Source organism: Megalopta genalis, chromosome 7, assembly GCF_051020955.1.
Source record: "Megalopta genalis isolate 19385.01 chromosome 7, iyMegGena1_principal, whole genome shotgun sequence".
Classification (NCBI taxonomy): domain Eukaryota; kingdom Metazoa; phylum Arthropoda; class Insecta; order Hymenoptera; family Halictidae; genus Megalopta; species Megalopta genalis.
In genome coordinates this window covers 931,671-947,054 of record NC_135019.1, presented here as the reverse complement: position 1 = coordinate 947,054, position 15,384 = coordinate 931,671, and the positions used below count along the sequence as shown (strand labels likewise).

At 42.3% G+C, this 15,384-nt stretch overlaps 1 protein-coding gene across 4 annotated transcripts in view; it reads right to left on the bottom strand.

Annotated features, from left to right (window-relative positions):
- Nucleotides 1–15,384, bottom strand: part of Oct-TyrR (Octopamine-Tyramine receptor) — a 167,482-nt gene that overhangs the window by 24,924 nt on the left and 127,174 nt on the right. The window lies entirely within an intron of this gene.

Sequence of the window (15,384 nt, the reverse complement as noted above, 5' to 3'; positions counted from 1 at the left end):
TGTACGTACTTTAATTAATTGCAGGACAAAGAGTACGAGAGCGAAGCGAAGATAAATGCGACCGTGAGAGACGCGTATACGGCGATGCTTGCTGCAGAAGTCGTAAATAAGTCGTGTGGAAGTCGTGTAAAAATCATGCAGGTTCCATCGGGATGCAACTTGAAGGACAAAAGCGCGCCTGTGCACCCTGATCTCGTCATAACTTAACCCTTAGCGCTCCACGCGTTTCTCGAGTACGTACTACCTACCAGCAACTCCGACACATTTTTGAAGCAAAGCGCCTAAGATAAAGGAAGTCTTATTTCGAGCGGAAAAGATTGCGCGTCCTCGCGAAAGCGTTCGATTTTATTCGCTTTATGTTGCCAAGTATAAAAATGGGCAAAAAATGTTTTAATCGTAATGGTATCTACGTAACATTGCGCGAGGTCGGTGCATCGACATCGTGAATCATGACCGAAATTTCCAAGCAGCAAATGCATCCTCGTCGAAATGGATAAATTTACTATCAACGATATTCTTCGCAATTCTTAAATAAATATATCCCTCGTGTTCTTTGACGCGATTTATTATAAAATTAGCATCGCGAATCGTCCGTTGAATTCTGTTCGGATACGGAATTATCGAAACAAAAAAAATCTTTTGCGCGAGTTCGCCGGAATTTTTTTATCGTTGATCTTCGCTGGAATCGGCTCGATCGATAATTAAATTATATTAAAAATGAGTAAATATTCTTCGGACGTTCTAAAATAAAGTTGAACAGCGTTTTTCTGAAAAATATCGCTACCAGCAACTCCGGCCCATTTTTGGAGCAAAGCGTCTAAGATAAAGGAAGTCTTATTTCGAGCGGAAAAGATTACGCGTCCTCGCGAAAGCGTTCGATTTTATTAATTTTATGTTGCCGAGTATAAAAATGGGCAAAAAATGTTTTAATCGTAATGGTACACGCGCTAAGCACGTTTTCGCTACAAATAACAATTGTCAACATCGACAAAAACATAGCATCTTCGGTGTAATTGTGCTAAAAACTATAGTATTATATAGTATATTATAGTATATAAAGTATTAGTATATTATAGTATTATATACTATATTATAGTATATATAGTATTATGTAGTATATTATAGTATATATAGTATTAGTATATTATAGATTATATAATATATAATCTCAATGTTTCGGTATTTATTTACACGTTCGCGAACGTGCGATGAAAAATGTCGTCGGTTCGCCGGCAAGCCCGGGTGGTCGTTCTAGGATTAAAAATAAGCTGTCGCCAACACATAAACGTACAAACTCTCGACAAGATCGTCGTCGAGCCCAAAGGCTCTGCGGTTTCCTTGTCGAGCTTCTTGTCCAGCCTAATTGCGGGGATAACCTGATTCGGGACAGTGCCGGTAATTTATGAATGGTGTGGTTCTCGTATTCATAGCGATCCGAAACATCTTGCGAATGGAGCAGACAGCGTGGAACTTACATGCTTGTAATATAGAGGAAGCGAATGCGGCAGAGAACGATTTACGAGTGCGCCACTCGCAGTAGCGACACGTTAAATGGCACCGGTGATGTAAACCGGACATAAATCCCGCGGCCGAGAGAGCGAGAGAGAGAGAGAGAGAGAGAGAGAGAACGTGTTTGCGCGCGTGTGCATATGCGTGCATGTGCGCGCGTGTTTATGTGCGAGAGAGAGAGAGAGAGAGAGAGAGAGAGAGAGAGATAGGATAGAGAGAGAGAGAGAGAGAGAGAGAGAGAGAGAGAGAGGGAGCAGGAGACGGAGAGAGCCGAAATTCTGATGTCACCCCCGATCAAGGATTACGCGACTCGGCGCGGCTCGGCTCGGCTCGGCTCCGCTCCGCTTTGATCTGCCGCGCAAGAAAGCCCGTGGCCTTGTACCCGGAAACCCGAGAACGGATGCGGCCGAGAGGGCTTCATGAAAGGAAAATATGCGGCCGGGACTTGCGTGGCACTTAAAACCCACCCCCCGTCCTATTTCCATTATTTTCCATGTAACTCCTCAAAGCCGGCGACTGCTTTGCGGCAACGGAAAATAAAGGTTCCTTCCCGCTCGCGATCAACGCTGGAAATTAAACGCGTTCCTCGCGATTAAACGGCACAGCCTCGCCCGCCTTCCGCCGAGCAAAGAGTGTCCCGCTGGCTATCCTGCTATTTTAACCCTCGACCGTGTCCCATCGATCTATACGATATCTCCTTTCATCATCTTGATAATAAGCCGAAGGCTAAGAGCACGCTCGTTCCACGGTTTACGGGAATCGCCCGTTCCACGTGAACTTATTTCACGCGAATGAAAATCGTACCGTAACTACGAAAGAAAGAACACGGCTTGGCGAAAGAATCATGACGTTTCAGGAAGCAAATGTAAACTTTGTTCGGTGCACGTTACGATTGCTATCGTAATTTGAAACGATCGTTTTCTTTTGTGTTCGCGCAAACTCGTCGTTTTTTTCGCTTGGAATATTTGTAAGTTCGACGCTATTTTCGTTGCTAATGTTAAATTTTTTCGGACGATTTTCTCGCAATATTTTTTGTTGCGAAGTTGCGATTTTGCCGACACTCGCTGCTGCAGCGTTTCGTCAAATTTCGTCGAAATTTGAGTGCTTGATAAATGTTTGAATCAATGTCTGTAGTGGCACTTTACAATTTTTTGGCTAAAAGCTTTATATGGATTTGCTGGCTGCGTACAGTCGGATCGCGTGTAAAAACTACTGCGTAAATAGCGTTATTATTTACTCCGTAAGAAAGTGCGACGCGAATTGTGGAACGGATGTACAGCAAATTTTCTCTAATTTTCCTTCAGCTTGCAAACAAAAATGGACAATTTGCGAATTCATTCGAGCCTTGCATCTTGTTTTCATAATTGTTAACACTTAGCCAAACTTCTACAGTTAGTCTATCGTTTTGATAGCAGTGATAGTGATATCGTCCAAGCAACAAGGCGACGAGAGAAAGAGTTCGCATAGATAGCGATTGCAACAACAAAACAAAATTATAAAACAGACAATAACAAAATTATAAAAAATAAAATATTGATTATTTTGCAAATTTCTCGATTTCAGCCAAATTCACATAAGTCCAATATCATTATAATATGTTAGTTAGTTCCAAAATCATACTAAATAATACGAGGGTCTGTAAATGCCCGTTTCTACCGAAAAGTGGCGCTGAGTAATGGTTCGGAGTGCTAAGGGTTAAATTCAGTCGGTTGACGACCGAATGGATGATTAATAAAAGATTAAAAATGATTGCTTAATTTGATTAATATTTGCAAGAGGTACGAATGCTGAAGAAGTAATCGATGCCATATAAGTTTGCTTCGTAATTTTTGTTTAATCGAATAAAATATTTTAATTTTGTGAAAATTTTTGAGGTTTCTAGCACGGTCGTGAAAGTGTTAATATTGTGCAACTATAAAAATGTATCGCGAGACTAATAATCGTAGCTCCTCTTCCCAAATTGTCCATTTTTGTTTACAAGCTGAAGGAAGAATTGGGGAGAATTTACTGCACTCGTTTCGAAGCTGTCTCGGCAAATTCAAAACAAGTTTGCCAAAAGCAAGAGACAATAGTCAACAGAACGAGGACTCGTCCTTGTCCCATCGATCTCTACACGATATCTCCTTTCATTTCCTCGTTAATCAGTCGGCTTTCGAACGCCGCGAAGAACAAGAGCGCCTGTTTTTAACCCTTCGCCGGTGAATTCTGAATAAGTTTGTTATTGGGTTGGCAACTAAGTAATTGCCGATTTCAGTTATAGATGTCTCTCACTCCCACTTTTATGATATCCGTAAACGTTATATTATAAAATTAATATTATTATTTTTATGTTATTTTTTATTATCCGTAAATGTTAGCAACCGGACAAATTGAATGCAGCGGTCAAGGAAAAGCGAGCAGAATTGGTCAATCGTAAAGCTGTCATTTTCCAGCAGGACAATGCTAGGCCGCACACGTCTTTGTCCACTCGGCAAAAATTCATGGATATTGCTTGGGAATTGATGTTACACCCACCATATAGCCCTGATCTCGCGCCACTTATTTCGATCCCTGGACAACTCCCTTCGTGGAAAAACTTTTAACGACGATGACGCTGTAAAATCTCACTTAACTCAGTTTTCGGTCGAAAAGGATCAGACTTTCTACGAGCGTGGAGTTTTCAAGTTGTCAGAGAGATGGCAAAAGGTCATCGAACAAAATGGGAAAATACATTACAGATTAAACTTCGTTCCAAGTAAAAAAGAATTTTTTATTTCATTGAACAAATCGGCAATTACTTAGTTGCCAACCCAATAGAAGCATGAGGGGATCGTTAACGGAACGAGGACTCGGATAGGTCGGATGTTCGGGAAACAAGGACAGGTCGGAAAAGACACACACTAAAAATGTATCAGCGTCTATTGTGGTCTCGAGGTGGAAAGAATCTCCACTATTTTCGCGCCCCTGTTGCCGCACGCTTCACCGGAGACCTGTCATTTCCGAAGAAGGGATGGTTCTCGGGAAAATTGATGGCCGTTTCGAAGCGCGGGGGTTTAAAATTCCATTTTATTCAATATATTATACATATGGGACACGGGCACTCGGTGGGTGAACGCGCGGAATCGATCGCGTAAAATCGATATCGCGCAGGATGGAAAAATTGATCTCTGTGAAATCGCGCGATCTCGAATTCACGGAACGTCGAGAGAATGTCCTATGCCGGCTAATTAGCCCGTAGGAATATAATCGCGCCGAGAATAGCTCACGGAAACCAAGCTCAAATATTTGTTCTCGCTACAAACGAGCTGCTCCGGCAAGAAGCTGCTCGTGTCGCAATAGATTCCGCAGCTAATTCGCTGGGCTAGCTCGAAATTCCTCAATGTTTCCCCATGGGGCACGATAGTTACGACGGCGATTCAGCGCGACAAATGTCGAAGACAATAGTGAAACTGCGATTATTGTTTTCAGTCGCTCCTAAATTCGTTATGTCAACGCTTTAATAATCCCGAGTCTGCGCGGTCGAACGTCGCCAGGGGGCGGCAATATTTTCGAAGAATTAATTTTAAAAAGATCTTGTGTAAATACACAAACACTTAAACCAAAAAAAATGATAACAATAATAACACATTTAGTACAACAAATTTAATATTTTTCCTTTGTGTGATAATTATTAAAGCCAGGGGGCGGCAATATTTTCGAAGAATTAATTTTAAAAAGACCTTATGTAAATACACAAACACTTGAACCAAAAAGAAAAAATAACGACAATAATAACACATTTAATGCAGCAAATTTAATATTTTTCCTTTGTACGATAATTACTAAAGCAATCGTCTACGTAATTATTAAAGCATCGCACACATGTTGCGTGCGCGGCCGTTAAAGTGTTAACAATGAAAATTCAACTTAGTAATTACGACAATATAATCGTCTATCGAACGGGAAATACTCGTGTTGCATACGTTGGCACATTTTAAACGGGACAGCGAATGGACACGAGCGTCGATCGAACGAAAAAGAAAACCAAAACCGGACGCGATCGCCGCGCAGCGTAATTACTAATTACGCGAGACCGATTACGGCTCGCTGTAGAATGCTTATCGGGTAAATATAACCCGATTCGTTCCGCGAGATTCGGTCGAACGGTGTCGCGATCGGTAGCCACGGATCGGTAACCCGGAGGCTGGAGGATACTTTTACCCTTGCTGCTTAAGCCCGGCCTCGTGTAACGCGTTCGTTCGAGTGGGTGACTAATCCGGAGGAGCGGGGAGGGTGCGGGGGTACAATTAACCGGAAGCCGAATAACCGGACTGCGAAATAATGCAGGCGAACGAGTAGAAGAAGAGAGCGGGGGTGGAGGGGAAGAGATGAGAGGAGATGAGGAGGATCCGATGCAAAGGCATTCTCTCTCCCGGGGGATGCCGTTCGACCGGGAACAGTTCGCTGGAATAATCAGCTTTGAAAAACAAAAGATTCGAAAGCGCTGCGCGCTGTTCAAGGGGGATTAAACGATTGTCGGGGCCGTTTCAGCGCGCGACTGCTCCCTGTGGTCTCGCGCGGCGTAACACACAGTGGCGCGGCGGTTACGCCGCGGTTACCATGAAATTCGTGAGCGCCTTATCGAATGGCTCCCCCCCTCTTTCTATTTTCCCTACGCTTCCCACTTTCTCTGCCCCCCCTCGTTGTCCGACCCCCTTTCGGCCGCCGCCGCTGACCGCTGTAATCAAAAATTAAGAAATCGTTGTTCGATTTCGAACCGATTACAGCAATGTCTCCCTTACTGACGCTCAGATTGTCCACTGAAAGGGACAATTTGGGGAAGAGGAGATACGATTATTCGAGCCTTGCAGCTCGTTCTTATGATTGTTGACAATCGGTAACTATAAAAACGAGTTGCAAGGCTCGAATAATAATGTCTCCTCGTCCCAAATCGTCCACTTTTGTTTCTACGCAGAGCGTCAATTAGGGAGACATTACTGTACCTGCCTTGCGATATTATCGATCGATCGGTAACCTGTGCAGACGTAATCGTTAGAAAATGGATAGCGATTCGATCGAATAAATCTTTCCATCTGCTTATTATAACCGTTTGAGTCCCATTATTCAGAAAACACGGTCGAAAAATGCCGAAGAGCGTGACAGCGCTTGTCTTAATCGATCGCGAAGAGAACCGAGCGGCGCGATAGCGCTCGTCGAGATTGACGAACGAAACAAAAAGAAAAGAAAATGAAAAAAAAGCAGTTATAGGATGTACGCGCGTCACTAAAGTTTGATCGCGACACAAGATCCGAACAGCGCGATCGCGCCGCTTGGGACTCGAACGTTTAAAAAATCAGCTCCTTCGTTCGGTATACGTTGTTATCCGTTAACGAGCGTTAAGAAGCGATTGTTAACGAGTGTACCCGTTTCTCTGACGAGTGTAAACGTCGTAACATAAAATGCTGGGTTACCTTGAAATCACCGACAATTATTTCACCATTTTCATCGACACGATTTCAGCGACACCATATTTCACCGACATCGTTTCTATACCGACACGTTGAAATCACCGACAAATGTTTACATCGACTCTCGTTTCGCCGGACAAATGTTATTTTCGACGCTATATATATACACTATACATATATTCTTGTATAAAAGAAACGTAGAAATAGAATGTGACAGCATAGTATACGAGTATACTCGTAAAAAACAGCCAACTGGTTCGGAAGGCGTTGCATTACACTGCTACTGTAATCTTTTTCTGCGACAAACAGCTACACTGACTCATCTTTTTTTGTTAGAGATATCCGTACATACACGGAGAAGGATTTAAAACAAGAGACCAGTCAACATTTTTTCGAGTTCGTGCAGAATATACGGTTACTCACAAAATCGAGGGTACACCTTTTAATGCGCGATAACCTTTTGAAAACTGGAAAAGTTATCGATTATGCGAGTACAGTAATGTCTTCCTTACTGACGCTCTGATTGTCAATAAAAATGGGCAATTTGGGAAGAGGAGATGCGATTATTCGAGCCTCGCAGTTTGCTTTTATAGTTACGAATTGTCAATAATTATAAAAACGAGCCGCAAGGCTCGAATAATCGTATCTTCTCTTCGCAAATTGTCCATTTTTGTAGACAATCCGAGCGTCAATTAGAGAGACATTACTGTCACTCCGAATCGAGCTATTATTATATACTATATATATTATATACTATATATATTATATATTATATACTATTAGTATACGAAACGTCCGATTTTTATTACACGCGAATGCTCGTTTTTATAGTTATTGAGAATCGGTAATTATAAAAACAGGGCGCAAGACTCAAATTAATCGTATCTCCTCTTCCAAAATTGTCCATTTTCGTAGACAATCTCGGCGTCAATTAGAGAAACATTACAGTAATCGTAGTTCTTGCAGATAAGGGAGAAAATTCAATTCAATCGAGTATTTTCAGTAATTCTGCGAATCGGTATATTTGTTACAGCGATTAACGTTAAAGATTTTTACAGGTTTCAATTACTAATTTCATATTCCGCGAATACATGCGAATATTTTGACATTTACAAGCGAGATTGATTTTTCTCAAAAATTCTTCGATTCGGTCTCACCGTTCGCCATGGAAATTCCGCGACTCGGCAACAACGCTCCTCGCCGCGCCGCGTCGCGCCGCGCGCGAATTGCTACTCGCATACACGCCCCCTTTAGTTATGCAATCTCACCGCGTGCGCGATACTCCCTCGACCACCGGTCATTAGAAATTTAAATCAACGCCGCGGAACGATAGAAATTTCTGGATAAACCCGCTCGCGCCCCGAGCATTACGTGTTCCGAGCTTGTTCTTATCCGCCGCTTGTAAAAAGAAGAATTTACCGTTTCCACCGATTAGGCGAGCACCCCTCGAAGCGTGTCCGACCGCCCTTCGATTCGCCCCGTTTTTGCCCGCTGAATATGCTAACGTCGTCGTCGCTCGCGAATGCTTCACGCACGAGTTGCTCGTTCTCCTAATAGCGGAGCAAGTTTTCCGCGAAGCTCGCCGCCGATTTTGATACGGATTTCTCTTGCCGATTCGATCGACCAATGCTTTGCGATTAGGTTGTCAAAATTTGCTTTCATTAGTGTAGAAATTGCCCAATATTTAAACAATACAGAATCAATATAATATAGAATATTATCAATACAATATAGAATATTGATCGATATATATATATAGATATAATATATATCAATATAGAATCTGTATCGATTAGGAAAGGACTATGCGTGATGAAGACAGGAAATATCGCGTACCGTACCTACAACTAGGATTACAACTACTTCACTTAATTTGACAACTTGCAACGCTCCTCACTCGACGACTCTCGAACACTCTCTGTCCACTCCAAACACGCTCCTTCGACACAATGCCTGCCTTTTCTAAAAACCTGACAATCGCATCCGCCGGCTCTCCGTCGCCAAGGGTTTTTTTTTTCATCTGACCCGGCCTTCGCCAACGTTTCTCTTTTAATACAAAGTCTTAAAACTACGGTCTCCTAAGCCTAACACTCCTCCTCGTCCTATATATAAACGTACCCACTAAATGATCACCACAATCATGAGAGAACCGCTCGGCAAGTATGGTTATTTAACGCATCGACTGCAGTGTCACTCGCGTACAGATCACGTAATTGCTTGTCTAGATTTAGGAATTACAGTAATGTCTCTCTAATTGACGCTTAGATTGCGCACGAAAATGGACAATTTGGGAAGAGGAGACGCGATTAATCGAGCTTTGCGGTTTGTTTTTATAGTCACGAATTGTCAACGATTGTAAAAACGAGCTGCAAGGCTCGAATAATCGCGTTTCCTCTTCCCAAATTGTCCACTTTTGTGTACAATCTGAGCGTCAATTAGAGAGACATTATTGTATAGTGATTTCTGCCTAACTGTCGCTGGGTCGGAATTGTAATTAGCCAGTTTGAGAATCGTAGTCGTGGTTCTTCGAGTCTCGCAAGCTTCGCTTTTATAGATGCCAGCACCTCGTGAGAGAGAGAGAGAGAGAGAGAGAGAGAGAGAGAGAGAGAGAGCGAGAGAGAGCGAGAGAGAGACAGAGGGGGAGAAAGAGAGAGAGAGAGAGAATGAAACTACTTGAAAAGGCAGCGACAAGCATGTCGATATACATTACTATGAATACATTGTAATGCCAGAATAAAAACGACGACTTAACTTTCTTTATTTCTAATTTTTTAAACAAGAAAATTATTTTAATTCATTGGTCAGATTTTTCCAATTAAAACGATAGCAAACACGACATGCTTTAGACCATACTCATTCATTATACATAGTAATTTATTAGCACAATTTATTTGCGAAAAGAAGCATTAGAAAAATCCGATTCTTAACATATGAAATATTAAAGGCAACGTCGAAGAAGTCGTTCGAAAGAAAATATCGGTGAAGTTTTGCTATTCGAGCCTACGTTCGCGATGACAGTAGAAGAAGGGAGGACTCGGTTAGACGACGCTAGGAAAAGACTATGATGACTCGTTTAGACGACAGTAGAAAAACACCTGGCTCGATTCGACGACAGTCGGAGGACGAGCTTACGCGTTCGACGGAGAGTGCGAAGAAACTGTTCTCTTTACTTTCTTTTTTTTTTCATCAACCCTGGAATTTTAAGAAGAATTACATCGAGGAAGCACGACACTGTTTAGATACGAGGTCCTCGAAACTCTGCGCCGATAGCGCAACGGATGGGTTGCAGAGGTGGCGGCGAAGGACAATTACCAAAGTAAAAAGTCACACAATTTGCCTCGGTGGCTCTATTCAGCGAAATTAAACATTAAGTACTGAGTAAATAAACGTAAAATAACGCTATACCTACCGAGAGCACTAACGACGTCTGATACGCGTTGCCTTGTAAGAATTATAAGACCGAATTTAGTTAAACATCTTGAATTTTTATTGCAACGAGTGCATCAAAAATTTATTCGAAATTTATTCGAAATTTATTTCGGCAATTTTGCTATAAAAAACGTCGAACCGGCACACGACGAACGCAAATATTATTTTTCGTCCAAGAAAATATCGCAATCGGAAAAATCTAATCGGCGAAACTGCGAAGAGAATGGCAAGAGGTTAATCAGGTCTTGGATATGTAATCTAGCTCTTCGAGGGAAATATTCTTATCGCTTGGAAGGGACCTCGTTCGCAAACGTTTGCGACTGTTCTATCGTGTTTAGAACGGTCTGATTAATAATGCATAAAGATAAGAACGAGTTTGTGTGGACGTTCGTCGAGCACCGTAGCCCGGCAGCATTATAGCATCGATCGAAATGTAACGTGGCACCGTAGTCCATTAATGTTTCCCACGCGATATCGTATTCTCGATCTTAAAGCCAGATTGAATTCCCCGCGTTTCAACGAGCCCCCGGCATCTCCATTTCGATGGAAATTATCGCCGCTAGTTGTTCTCGCCCTCGATAACCGTTCTCGGGGATCGCTGCACACTATTTCAAATCGAGAATAATCCGTTCCCCCGTTCCGTGCGGCCCGGCCCGGCCCGGCGCGGCGCGCGCGGACGACTTTCGAAAAAATAAAATATTTCATTCGATTCGCGAGCCTCCCCTAAAACAGTATTTCTGCGCGTCCGTATCCGATAACAAAATCTATTTTATTCGGGCGAACGCGAAGCTCTAAAATAGTATTTCTGCAGCTCGCCCTACGAATATAAAATATTCCATTCGACGTAAAAGCTTTTCAAATATTTCATTCGATAGGAAAACGCTTTTGAAATAAAGCCTCCCTGCGGGGAGCACTGAATGGGAAATCAGGGTGTTGTACGCTTTGAAAAATGTTTGGAGTGGCGCTTTATCCGGCGAATACAAAGGGTTTTTTGACCCGGAAACGTTCAATAAATGATCATAATAATAATAATAATACCGGAGGTTTTTTTTTTTTACTTCTTCATGAAGCAAGCGCGTTCTTCGTTCTCGACTCAAGAATTTTGCACGATTATTTGCCGTTTACGTTAGCATTTCTTTATCCGGATCATTGTTCCTCGATTTTTTTGGGATGCCTCGTTGTTAATAAAAATAAGTTGGCAAATTGAATTGCTGAATTATACGGATCCGATTCACTAGAATTCACTGGATTGGTCCGATTGCGTTCTGCACATGGACACTGTTTCACCGATATACATACGTATGTTTTCATCGACGGTCTTCTTTCACCGGGAACAGTTTTCATCGACATTCTATTTTCGCCGATTATTGGACTCCGCAATACATTATAATATACGATACGATATACGCTTCATTGTATGCTCGATGATTATATTTATTTACCGATAAGGTTTAATGAATGCAGATTTTTATGCAAATGACGTTCAATATAATATAATGCGTGAAAATATAAACAGAAAATCGATAACAGAACGGACGTATTTACATAAAAAAAAATATATCAAAGACAAGTGAATGAACCATTTGCAGCATTTGGTCTCTTTCACATCGTACATTCAAACACGTATACACGTTGCATCGATTATCTTCCATCGGTCACGTTTATATTAAATAATTATACGGGATAATTCATAACGATGGACAAAATTCCATGACATGATCCACAACAATAGGATCGAATATGTCGTCGGGACAGCGTGTCTTATAATCACGTTAATACCCGGGAAGAGACAATTCCAGAGGTCATTTGAAGTAACTTTTTCCTTAGCGAAAATGCAATCCGCAGCTTCGTTTGCGAGTTATTAACGAAAAACGGTGACCAATGAGAGGCGAGAGGCGAGGCCTAGCGCTAGGCGGCCGAGCCAATGAGCTGGGCTTCGACCGCTCGTTGGCTCGGTCGCCTCGCGCCGGTCGAGCTCGCTTCTGATTGGTCCGTGTTTTCCGTTGATAACTCGTTAACGATGCCTCGGAGAAAATTTTCGCTAAAGAAGAAGTTACTTCGAATGACGCGAGGAATCGCTTCTTTCCGGATGTTAACCCTTAGCGGACGACGACTTTTTCGGCCGAGTCAGGTAGCAGGACGAGGCGATGTTTGCAAATATGTCGAGTGTCTTATATGGTACAATAAAATGATCTTACATATATAAATTATCTTACAAAAACGTTATGTTTCGTTAGTTTATCTATATTCACGCTTTTATGAATATAATTTTACAAAAATTATGATTTGTAGTTTCGTTCGGTGTGATAGTTTATAAAACATTGACCAAGATGCGTTCTTGGTTTATCTGGACATGTATCACAGAAACAGGTCGTCTCATGTCTTCCCTCTGGTTTGTTTCGACCGGAACAAACTTTGCAATCTTTCTTTGTGCCAGTAACAATTACATGCAGTTTCCCGTTTAGACGAATTTCGTCGGAGTTGGACGTCGAACTTGAAGATCTATCTCGTGGTTGACGAATATCTTCTCTCGATTTGTTGATCAAAATTTTGCGAAAGTTTAAACGTGTAACTGGCCGTTCGTTTCTCTGACTTTTTACATGTTTGTAGAGAATGTACGAATCGATTAAACAAATTTCCAGTCCCCGGAAAAATAATTTGCTCCACCACTTCAGGGACTTTCGCATAAAACAGTACGTTGGATAATGTTGGAGATAACGAAATCTAACATAAACACCGATTGTCGCCTCTCTCACTCGCCATTCGTCCTGTCGCGCGAAACGCCGTGGCGACCGAGAGTCGTCTCTCGTCCGCTAAGGGTTAAGATAATTATGGGACACCATTACATTATATATTATACATTTTACATTATATATTACAATACATAATACATTTCCGTGATCGACCACGACAGAACGTCGATGAAAGCAGATATTCTGATCGTACATCGTCGATGTAAACATCGTCGAGGTACTCATTGTTCGCGAAGTGGCACGGACCCGGCTTAAATAACTTTTCGAAGGGAACAGGAGTCCGGAGAATAGTCGAAATAAAAGGAAGTTCTGTTCTCGATCCTTTCGAAACGCAGAAATAGAGTTTCAGGGTACAAGATCAATCGGACAGCGGATGCCACTTTCGGTTGACTGATAAGACGGGGGTAATCCTCGGATATCACCGTCAGCAGCTGCGTCCGCTCGGGGAGATCCATCCTCGGGGATCGCATAAACACCCCGGGTATTGCGATCCAATGAAGGAAAGTGAATTTTTCGAGGAATCTCCTCGGAGATGGGCGAAAGACGAAGTTACGGCCGCGGTTGCGGCAGAATTAATCGGACACTTGGAGCGGCCGCGTGGCCGTGGATCCTCGCGGTTCCGAGATAAATCGACGCGAGTAATCCCTGGACAACTCCGAATGTATCTCCATTTCGATGGAATTTATCGCCGGCAGTTTCGAGCCCACTTTCGAATCGATCGGCGGCGCGCCTTACTCTCTTAGGCGGACTCGTATCAACGACCAGGCGGAGACAAGGACGGGACGGGAACTTTCGCCGGGGTCTCTCGCTTTCTAACAAAGTTCTTGATTAGAGAACGATAAGGGCGGCGCCGAAACAATCGGACGCGCGGAACCGCTTCATTAACTGTGCATTATCCCGCCGAAAGATAAATCGCCGCTCGTAATCGTCGGATAACACCGCGGCGCGAGCATTCTGCTGTACATCTCGTCGGTTATTAGAAACTGTACATTAGGCTAGTGGAGACAGTTACTGCCAGCTAACCAATTACCGTGCTTTTTGTTTATATTCCAGCGTAATTAGCATCGTATTTATCGTATAAGACGTTGTACCATCAAATGGTTTTAATTAAATTCAATCGATTATTTATTTGGTGAAACGAAACGTATAGAAGACGCAAGTTTTTGAAATACAGTGAACGTTATTTAAATTTTTTGATACTGCATTCACGAAATTGTCTGCGAAGCTTGTGAAAATTCTTAAGAAAATACCGAAGACTAGTGGTCGGTTAAATAAATCGTTTTAGGTAAGATGTCGCAACGTTGATTGTATTGGTAAAACGTATTAAGATTACGGAAAAACGAAACGGTGATTATTTACTTGAATTCTTGTTTCTAATTTCAATTTCAGGAATTTATTTACGGTGCACAGTGATCGAACCTATTTTTCGCTCGATGCGTCGGTTACTGTGCACACAAGCGAGTGTTATATATAATATATAATATATAAATTATAAATATATATAAATTAATAAATTTATATATATTATATATTATATATTTATAATATATAATAGATATATATTATAAATATAAAAAGAGCTGCTAGTAAAAAGAACTGCTAGTTATAACGAAAGTATAATAAACGAATTCATGATTTCTAGTAGCCTCGACGATTCGACGATTCGACACGTCCTGTCTTGATGATTGTTGGCTCAGTGTTGCTAGATTATTGTTAGCTGAACAAAATTGGGAAGACCCGCTCGTTTCGGAAGAAGTGCTCTTTGTGCAAACCCCGGATCCGACTTCCTCGAGACAGAGGCGCGAAGGAATAAGGAAACCCCTTTGCTCCCGGGAATTTCACATTTAAATCCATTCCTGCGAGCTTCTGGCGGAAAACCGAGCGACTTTGGAGGTCGCGGTACCGACGAAATCCATCGAGCCCGATGAATAATCGATTTTATTCACGCCCGACTTCTGAACGATATCCGATGGAACGCGGAACGACGCGACCGGCTCGCGAAATCGACTATTTTCGAGTTAAGCTCGCGTCGAGTTATTCTTAATATTCAGCGTCTCGCGGTCGCGTCGTTAGCGGTAACGCGTCGAATTTTCGAGCACGAGGTCGCATCTTTGTCCGGGGAAAGCGAGCGAGCGCGTGGACCGCGCGCGCGAGCCGCTTTAACGCGCGAAAATGAGAATTTGCATAATGATCCGCGGTCCGATAATCGTTGATCGTCAATTATTCAATGGTCATTCGTTTAACTATTTAATGAACGTTGCCGGGCA